At 31.5% G+C, this 10462-nt stretch overlaps 1 long non-coding RNA gene across 1 annotated transcript in view; it reads right to left on the bottom strand.

The window, feature by feature from the left end:
* Window positions 1-1435, bottom strand: part of LOC145249076 (uncharacterized) — a 10712-nt gene extending 9277 nt beyond the window's left edge. The window contains exon 1 of the long non-coding RNA XR_013863471.1: window positions 1171-1435. This is a non-coding gene — a long non-coding RNA (uncharacterized LOC145249076). The remainder of the gene's footprint in view (window positions 1-1170) is intronic.
* Between the last annotated feature and the right edge of the window lie 9027 nt (window positions 1436-10462).

The raw sequence follows: 10462 nt of genomic DNA, 5'->3' as shown, positions 1-10462 counted from the left end.
CTCTTTAACACGGTAAGTTTGGGAAAAGGTGTTATAAATAAAAAACTAGACAAAATACTGTTAAAAACTCGCTCAATATATGTTTCCGTGACATAGGTTGACATATATTCGGCGGCTTTTTAACAGCATTTTGCCTAGTTTTTTATTTATCACACCTTTTCCCAAACTTACCGTGTGAAAGAGAGAGTCAGGCGCCATCTTGAATTTTCCAATACATGGGTAAACACAACAGCTTTTCGAGCTGAATAAACATGTTACACTGAATAAAAACACGAAAAATATATCCTGTTAGGTAGAAAAGTAACTTATATTGCCTTTGATAACATTTATTTGTTATATATTTGTTTTTTGACAACTTTTTCGAATCTATGTGTACAGTAATACAAATCCGACATCAGAAAGGAAAAAACGATCCGCCCCCTCTCACCATACCACAAATTTGGAAACTGGGAATCGTTACATGTCTTGTTGACATTTTTCTGGCAATGAAACCGACACTCATTTTACGTTAAATTTATAACGGAAAACGATACTCTAAAATCTTATATATTTATTTTATTTTATTTTTTACAGAAAATTTTTAAGGCATTAACAAAAAAAAAAAAATCGAATTTTTAAGTGGGTAAACTTCGCTGGGTAGATTTTAAAGATAAAAAAAATTGCTTTTCCACATTATGTTTCTGCTTATTTATGATGGCCAATAAATGGGTGTTCATTTTACGTTAACTTTATAAAAGAAAGTGATGTGCTGGTGATTGTGCATCTATGTTACCGCGCTATATTTTTAACAGCATTATAAATTAAAAAAGAAAACACCATCCTCTCCCCATATTAAGAAAGGATTTATAAATAATAACGTTATTGTTTAAGCACGGTAACATAAATGCACACTATGTAAAATACTGGATAAAGCATAAAAATATCAAACGGAATTCTTTAACGACAAACAAAAAAAAAAATCAATTATTGTGTTGATGGTAAACATTATTATTTAAATAGAAATAACATACGTTTTTGACAACAATATAAATGTCAGATTTAGGAGATTTTTTAAACGGAGATTATTTTATATTGATAGTAAACACTATTATATTTTTTGTTATAAAGCATGGCAGAATGAATATTTAATGTTTAAGATTAATTTAAAAGTGTACAAAATACAAAACTTACCTTTTGTTCCCGGATTTCAATGCGAAAAAAAAAAAATCAGGATGAATTCGTTTTTTTTCTTTTTTTTTTCTTTGTATTCAAAACAGAAAATCTATTTTGTTTGTTATGATTTCTTTAGTAAATTGATACAACTTTTGTTTTGTGTGTCCAATTCATTAAGAAATAAAATATGTTAAAATATAAAAGAATCAAAATTAGAAGATGAAAAATATGATTTAAACATGAAATTATTTAAAGAGAAAATCAACTTTTAAAGAAGAATTAATTCAAGGTCGTCTCAAGACGGTGTAAACATTATTTTATTCCTCGTGTAAAAATGTCCGTTCTTTAATTTAGTGTGCCGAATTGTTTTCTTATGAAGTTCAAATAATATTTATTAATGCTTAAGGCTCGTTGCGATTTCTTTAGTAAATTTCCAATTCATTAAATATATAATATATGAAGATATAAAAATGAGTTTTTTTTTTTTTAAGACTGAATATTTCATTATTATTCCGATTAGTGGAACTATTGTTAAAATCCAAAATAAGAACAGTAGTGAGTGCACTGCAGCAGTGCAGCGGTGTGCACAGTGCAGCGGGCAGCGCGTCGCGTCAGTGCGACCCCCCCCCCCCAAAAAAAAATCCTCTTTAATTATAAACCTTGGTAAACTACGTTGGATAGATAGTAAACAAATTTTTAAATTTCAAGTTAAAATTAACCTTCGTAAACAAGACTGGACATATTGTAAAGATTTAACAATTTTTTTTCTACATTAAGTTTGTGCTAATTTGTGATAATCAATAAAACTTATGTTCATTTTATGTAAACTTTATTAACTAAAGTTATGTATTGATGTTTGTGCATCTACGTTACTGCGCTATATTTTAATAGTATTTTAAATTTAATTTTAATTTTTACGATGATTTTGTTAACTGCATTGTTAGGTTAAAATGCAAAATAGATAAAAAAAAATCCTCCCCCTCCTCATGTTAAGAAAGGGGTTCAAAATAATTACGTTACTATTTCATCGCGGTAACATTGATTCACAAGTATGTATTTTAACATCTAAAATATCGGATAACGCATAAAAAATCAAATAGAATCATCTAACAACAGCGTAGAAAGCAACACATTTGTTTTGAATGTTAAAATAATTAAATATTGAAAAAGAAGTTTTCATGCTCAGTTGACTAACAATTCGACCAACTTCAAATTAAATTATTGTATTTAAACATTCTTAGTTTCTCGAAAATCACATCAGTTTTCTGAAGTTTTTATCTTCATACTTTTGTTGCAATAATGCATCCAAACAATTTTTTTTTTTTTTACTTGCGTCCGTAGTGATTTGTTTGGTTGTCTGGATCATAAAATTACCAAACTGATATTTTTATTATTTCGAATGACTAAAGTACTTTCACGGTTCGGATATTTCTAAGTTGCTCAGTAAAGTCAATAGTGGGCCAGAACGAATGCAAGTTTCATAATGTAATTTTGTTATTTAACTGACTTCACTGCTTTTTACAATTCCTTTTTCTTTTCTGAGTTTGTATTGGTAGCGTCAAAAGGGAAATGGGTCCTTCCAGCTCGTTGTTAAGCTAAATTCGAAATGCAAATGTCTGTGATGTATATATATATCGTTGACATTGTATACATCATATATATATATATATATATATATATATATATATATATATATATATATATATATATATATATATATAATACATATTTATATATATTATACATAATATATATATATAGAAACATATATATATATAATACATATTTATATATATTATACATAATATATATATATATATATATATATATATATAATACATATTTATTATACATCATATATATATATATATATATATATATATATATATATTATGCATCATATATATTATACATCATATATATATATTAAAAATCATATATATTATACATCATATATATTTATATATTAAACATCATATATATTATACATCATATATGTATACTATATCTCATATATATATATATTAAACATCATACATATTATACATCATATATATACTATACCTCATATATATACTATACATCCTATATATATATATATATATATATATATATATATATATATATATATATATATATATATATATATATATATATATATATATATAACTACTTCATTTACTCACATAAAATTAATATACGAAAGTATAAATTTATGCGTAAACATTAAGTATTTACTTTAAAAGTGCTCAATACGTAGGTAGAGCTAGTTAGTTATAAAATATATATGGCGATTAAGCTACACTGAATATTCCGCGTTTCATCAAATGTAGGAATCTTCAGGCTTATGCGCGAATTTTGTGGTTGTCTGTCCTTTTTTATACACGAACCTAATAATAATAATAATAATAATAATAATAATAATAATAATAATAATAATAATAATAATAATAATCCAAGCCCGGACAACAGCAGCCATACTAGAAATAAAAATAAAAATATCAATAACGAACAAGATAAATGCAACTGTAGACACCACACACTTTGCCCACTTCAAAATAAATGTCTAACAAAAAGCGTAGTTCACCAGGCCACAATATTTACGAAAGAAAAGCCGAATAACAACAAATATTACGTACGTATGACTTCCTTAGATTCCAAAACACGATACTATGATCACAAAAGTACATTCAACAATAAAAAGCACCGAATGAAGACAACACTAGCAAATAAATACTGGGAACTCAAGGAAAGCAGACATTCGCCGGTAGTTGAATGGAAAATAATAAGACAAGCTACCACGTGTAGGAACTTAGACGATCCATGTAGATTATGCCTTCAGTAAAAATTCGCTATCCTGTACTTTAAAGAACCCCAACATCTATTAAACTGTAAACGAGAAATAGCGAACAATAGTGTTCATAGAATAAAATTTACTCTAGGATAGCGATTCAAAATAAGTTTAAAACTAACCTAACAATAGAAAATAAACAAATAAATTAAATAAACACGATTATACATAAACTTTCACACACACACATATATATATATATACATATGTGCATATAAATATGTGTGTGTATATGTATATATATATATGCAAATTTATATGTACATATATATGTATATACATAAACTAACATTATATATAAAAAAAAATCTAACCTAAATTTAAGCTAGATATCCAGGCAAAATAAAGCATACACAAAGAAAAAGAAATAGGTTAACCAGGCTAAAATAGGCCGTTGTCCCGTAAGTGCACGCTCATTGGCTGATAGAAATGGCGTGATAGATACTAGAAAGTTGATTGGCTAACTAAAATCTAAATAAAAGGTGCGTGTATGAAAAGAACAGACAACCACAAAATTCGCGCATAAGCCTGAAGAATCCTACAGTGGATGAAACGCGAAATATTCAGTGTAGCTTAATCGCCATATATATTTTATAACAAACTAACTATATATGTTTTATTTTTTTTATTACCGTTTTATCTGTTTGGTTACATATGTTTCGGATGTTGGACCGTGTTTACGATCTAACAGCCCCGTTAGACCTTACAGAAATAAACGAGAGTAAAACGTGAACTCCTTATGTATATATGTGTTTCCACTTCTGGCTATAAAGGAGATCCCTAATTCTCAGATTTGAAACCGACGGTACTGCTGAATTATCTCATCTGAACTCACTGTAAACAAACTCACACACACAATATATATATATATATATATATATATATATATATATATATATATATATATATATATATATATATATATTATTATTACTGTTTTATCTGTTTGGTTACATATGTTTCGGATGTTGGACCGTGTTTACGATCTAACAGCCTCGTCAGACCTTACAGAAATAGTTGAGAGGTATGAGATAATAGAGGGGGGAGGCGGATAATGACAATATTTCAGTTTTGAAGTTTAAAGTATATTAGGTTGTATTGTGTGTGTGGGGGGGGGGTAGCAGATTCAGGTAGGCTTGGGTGGAGATATGTGACGGGAAAGGGGGAGAGAGAGGATGGTACAGAGAAAAGAAAAAAGAGAGGGGATAATGAGAGGAGGGAGGAAAGAGTTTCAATTTTTGGGTTTTAAACTTTTGACTACTTTTTTTCCTGTTCGATAAGGTATATTAATGAGATGAGAGGGAGAGAGCGATAGAGGGAGAGAGATAGATGGGAGGAAACGGAGGGAAACGGAGAGGGAGAGGGAAGGGGGTTAGTACGGCTGTCATTTTTGGCAGTTACAGAGTTACGTGGTCGTTGTTCATTTAATAGTGGGTTGTTTTTAAATAGTTAAGAGTTAATACAGACGTTGACGCACGCATAAGAGCGAATAATACATTTAGATACATATTACAGACCAAGGTGTAGACATATAGGCACATACATATAAAAACAATGCCTATGCAGATGTACATGGGTCTACATGCAGACATATACACACATACACGCAACTCTCGTACACATATATATATACTCGCATATATATACAGATATAAGTACATGCTCACAAATACATAAACATACGCACACCAATCCGAGTACATATACGTTGATATACAGATCTCTAGTAAGAAGTAGATGCATACATAAATATACATACACGTACACACATACGCACGGGCTCATGCGCACGAATACATAATTACCCAAAAATAAATATTTATAAAAAATAAATATGTAGACCCATATAGGTACATATATATACACATATACACAAATGTATGCATATCCACACATGCACATATATACATACGCATACCGGCATGCACACATCTATGCCTAGTAAATAAAGTAAAGTTAGGATAAATAAATAATAATAATAAATAAATGAGTTCATAGTTTAATTTAGTTAAGTTATTTTAGTTAATACTGCGCGGGTTATATAATATATATAAGCATATACAAGTATACACATTCATAAAAATACAAACATACATACACATACATACATATATACATATATACACAGAGATGCGTGTATTTATGCTGAGTAAGTAAGGTAAAGTTAGGGTAGATAAATGAATGAATAGATAAATGATAAAAAAGTGGGTGTAGATAATGCACGGTTAGGTGGACATGTTGGAGTTATGTTCGAAATGCATGTTGTTGATTTATTTTTTATGGGTCTGTATTGATTTGCTTTGCTTATTTGATGGGGATTATTTTATAGTTTCTATGAAAAAATGGGGGGGGGTTAAATGAGGTATAAAGGTTTAAAAATTATTAGGTTCATATACATAGAGGGCGGCTCCTAACATGTTGCCTTGGGCAGTGGCTATGCTTAACTTTATTTTCAGTGTGAAGTGTGTTGTGGGTATAGGCATACAGACACATATATGTATATAAATCCAGGCATAGCTACATCTGTACATATATGCTCACTCGTGCATATACATAGACACACATATACATATAGTCACAAAGGTCAGCAGATGCATGCCTACAAATACACTTGTATGGAGACATAGACACACAAATATATATCCAGGCATACATATGACCCATATATATATATATATATATATATATATATATATATATATATATATATATATATATATATATATATAAAAGCGAAAATGTATGTATGTATGTGTGTATGTTTGTTTGTCTGCTAAAACTTTCGACAGACAGAACAAAAATTCACAAATTTGGCCTCATATGAAAAGCCCATCCTTCGCCCGACAAATATTTAAAATGTGGCAAAAAACGTTATTTTTTTCATCCTGAAATCAACACTTTTCTCCAGGAGGGGGTCAGCAAAAACCGTCCTCTCATGACGAGATCAGTTCTACGCATGCGTCAGACCACGTCATAACCTGATTTAGTTTAAATATTTAAAGAACTGAGACAATTTCATTTACGTCGTGTTAGGTCAGTTGGTTAGAGCGTTCGGTCATTATCTAAAGGTTTTGGCTTTGAATCGTGGTGTGAGATGTCTTTTTTTTCGATATTTTAAATTTTAATATTGAAGCAGGGTTATTTAAGCCATTTTCACGTAACGTCTGTTTTTCTGCTGTTTTTTTTCTTCGCCTCTACTTAGGTTTTCATTAACCCCCCCCGCCCCGACCGACCTGAAACACCCCAAACTATACAGATACCCACTGATTTTTAAAAAATTTTAATGTCAAAACAATCTTATTTAAGCCATTTTTCACGTTTTTGATGTTTTTTTTATTTTTCAGATATTTTAAAGCAGTGTTAACGTTCGTTTTTCTATTTTCTTTTTTGTTTTTCGATTTTACATTTAACATCGTTCGTTTGCCTTACGTTAGTTTTTTGTGTTTTTTTCGATGTTTTGATTACCCCCATCCACCAACACCGGTACCCCCGGCTTTATTTTTCAGATAAGTTTTAACGTTCGTTTTTCTGTTTTCTTTTTTTACTTTGCTTATTCTTAGGGGTTCATTAACACCCCCAACCCCTACCGACCACACACACCTCTAAACACTCGGACAACACTGGGTACCCCCCCGCTAGTATAATATAAAGCTGAATATCTGTGTGTGTGTGTGTGTGTGTGTGTGTGTGTGTGTGTGTGTGTGTGTGTGTGTGCGTGTGTATGGTAATGAAGAGGCTCCTATATGGTTGACTATTTTAAAAAAACTGATTACATATAATGATAGAAGATGTATAGAGACACAGGAATGGGTATGTTTGATCTGGCAGAACGGTGGTTCATTAAAATTGTGGGATCTGCGTTCGGGCCTGGTCAACAATATATGGAAATAAAAAATTTAAAAATTAAAAAAACAACGTTTACAAGTGTGTTTGATATAGATGTACATAAGAATACTTTGATAAGTATGTTTTAATTAAAATATTGATGGTATAATAAAATTCTTGGGTCTGCGTTCGGGCCTGGCCTCCATAGAATGTAAATAGGCACAATCTTTAATAAAGACTTTTCATATCTTTCTGCGTAAGTATAGTTTGATAATTATGTTTCAGTTTGAAGAAATATGGTATAATAAAATTATGGGGTGTTCGTTCGCGCCTGACCTCATAGAATGGAAATATGTCACAAAGTTTAACAAGGTTTTTTAACGTAGATCCACAGAATATTGTGATAAGTGTTTCAGTGTGAACAGGTATGGTATAATAAATTATGGGGTTTATCTATTTTATTTTTACTTTCATCATATTTATCTTTGGTTTTGATAACCCCGAATTCGAAGCTATCATTTTACAACCCTTCCTTTTCATAACCTATCATACTTTAATAAATCAGAGTCCATTTTCTGTAGGCTGTTTTTGAACCCAGTCAACGACGGGTACTTTTGCTAATATATATATATATATATATATATATATATATATATATATATATATATATATATATATATATATATATATATATATATAGTTAGTTAGTTAGTTAGTAAGTTAGTTATAAAATATATATGGCGATTAAGCTACTCTGAATATTCCGCGTTTCATCCACTCTAGGATTCTTCAGGCTCTATCTACGTATTGAGCACTTTTGAAGTAAATACTTAATGTTTACGCATAAATTTATACTTTCGTATATTAATTTTATGTAAATGAAGTAGCCTGGCCTTTTTTGGGGAACTGACTTCCTCCACAAATAATAAAAATAAAAATAAGAAATCTTATGTGCAACACAAACGGAGGTTTATTTCCGGAATAGAAATAACAAATAATAACAAGTTAAAACATAGTTCTCAATATTTCAGAGTTCTTTTTTTTGAGTTCATATGAAAGGTGGAGAGTCTCTTTTTTGTGTTCTTTGAATGTTCAAATATGTAACATAGACAATATTAATGTTCGTCTGTTAAAAGAGAGTATTAATGCGCGGAGCAGTGGAAATGAAATAATTGATGTTTGCACGCGTGGTAAGTCCTAATGAGAAAGCGTTGAATGAGTCGGAAGAGTTTAAAGAGACGAAAGAATGCTCGAAAGGCTAAGAGACTAAAGAGATAGATTTTGTTTTTGTGCATGTTTATATTTGGTTTGGTTGGCTCCAAACGAGCTCTAGAAAATCAGTTTTAAAATGTGTCCTAGGAGGAATTCCATTGGACGGAAGACATCACATGGGGTGCTTTCAACTACGTACGCACCTTTGGTATATAAAGGTCACGCCGGAATTTGCGTGGGTGTCATTTTTCATTTTTTTAACGCGCCGAAACAATCAATTGCACTGCGCGCCTAAATTGTATTTAACGATTTTAAATTTGAATATTAAACTGTGCCAACTGGCACAAATACTCCCCCCAGATTGGAAATTTTTTTTTTTTTTTTTTAATATGTAATGTATTCCTTGAAATGTTTCGGCCAGTGGACTTTCCTACCCGTTTTTGTCGTGGGTTTGGTGTCCTCATCATTTTCTGCTGGACTCCCATGTTCTAAGGGAATTTGTTCTGGTGGGGAAATTGTCTGAGGGTATTCCTCAATGTATACTGGTTTAATTCGGTCGATCGCGATGTTGTCTTTCCTGTCTTTCCGTTGGACAGTAAAATATTTTTCACTTCTGTCCAAAACTTGGTATGGTCCAGTGTGATTTGGACAAAATGGCTTTTTGACCGTATCATTCCTGATAAACACAAATTTGCATGTGTGAAGGTCGTTCGATATATAGGTTTGTTTGTCAGCCCTCCTGGTGGGGGTAAATTTGAGAGAAGACATTTTGTTCTTTAATTCCGTCACAAATGTAGCCGTGGGTGAAATATCTGTGTATGCATTAAAATACTGTCCAGGTAGTGTGACTATGGATCCAAAAACTAGCTCTGCTGGTGTGCTTTGTAAGACTTCTTTTATTGTGTTTCGGATCATTAATAGGATTAATGGTAAATTATCTGACCAGTACGCGTTGTTAAGACTCGTGGCCAAAGAAGTTTTTAGCTGTCTGTGAAAGCGTTCGACGAGGCCGTTTGAGCAAGGGTGATAAGCAGTAGTCTTTATGTGGGTTGTTCCCAACAATTGGTTGAACTCTGCGAAGAGTTTCGATTGAAATTGCGAACCTCTGTCCGTTGTGAGTATTGACGGTACTCCAAAAATTGCTATCCAGTCTTTTAGTATTGTTCCAGCTACTGTCGCTGCCGATGTGTCTTTCACGGGTATGGCTGTTGGCCATCTGCTGAACCTGTCGACTATGGTGAGAATGTGGGTGTGTCCTTTTGAGGGCGGTAATGGCCCCACCAAGTCAACATGGATATTGGTGAACCTGGCATCAGGCGCACTGAAAGTGCCCAGCGGTGACTTCGTGTGCCTGTGTATTTTATTTTTCTGACAGGATACACACGTCTTGGTCCAATTTCGAATATCTGCATTCATATTCGG

The sequence above is a fragment of the Euprymna scolopes genome, chromosome 27 (genome assembly GCF_053919585.1).
Source record: "Euprymna scolopes isolate OS-2025 chromosome 27, ASM5391958v1, whole genome shotgun sequence".
In the NCBI taxonomy this organism is placed as follows: Eukaryota; Metazoa; Mollusca; class Cephalopoda; order Sepiida; family Sepiolidae; genus Euprymna; species Euprymna scolopes.
This window is presented reverse-complemented; position numbering and strand designations above follow the sequence as displayed.